We start from the raw sequence: 547 nt of genomic DNA, 5'->3' as shown, positions 1-547 counted from the left end.
AGCCACGGGGAGGGGAGGCTGCAGCAAAGCCCCAGCTGAAGCTGGTGCCCAGCACCCCGGCAAGGTGTGTGTTAACGCCCGTGGCGGTTCCGCAGGCACCCGCATGCCTGCCCCGGCAGCAGGATTAATTCTGGGTAAGCGTGGTTAGGCCTGCTGTGCCAAAGTGGGGTAGGGGCTGGTTTGGGGGTGGGGTTCATGGCCCTCGTTCAGTAGACCAGAAGTCCCTGGACGTGCCAAGGAGACCTGGGAGTGTCACACAAGTGACATTCCAGTCCTTCTCCCTCCTGCCTGCAAGCAGGAGTGCCCTGGGGTGGTCTGGCAGGGCTCTCTCTGCCTGAAGGTGGGATTCACAGTGCGAGAAGGGCCAGTTAACACTTGCACATGGAGAAGTGCCAGCAGTGTGCCGGATCCAAGCACACTGGGATCAGGAACAGACACTGTTTGCCCCTTCCCTGGCCATGCTTTTGCAGCTGTGGTGGAGAATTAGCCTAAGGTCTTCATCAGGGGCCAGCCGGGAGCTGCACATTGAGGTGCCAGTAAGCAGCCT

This window comes from Chaetura pelagica, unplaced genomic scaffold, assembly GCF_000747805.2.
Source record: "Chaetura pelagica isolate M959 unplaced genomic scaffold, ChaPel_1.0 scaffold114, whole genome shotgun sequence".
Lineage (NCBI taxonomy): Eukaryota > Metazoa > Chordata > Aves > Apodiformes > Apodidae > Chaetura > Chaetura pelagica.
This window is presented reverse-complemented; position numbering follows the sequence as displayed.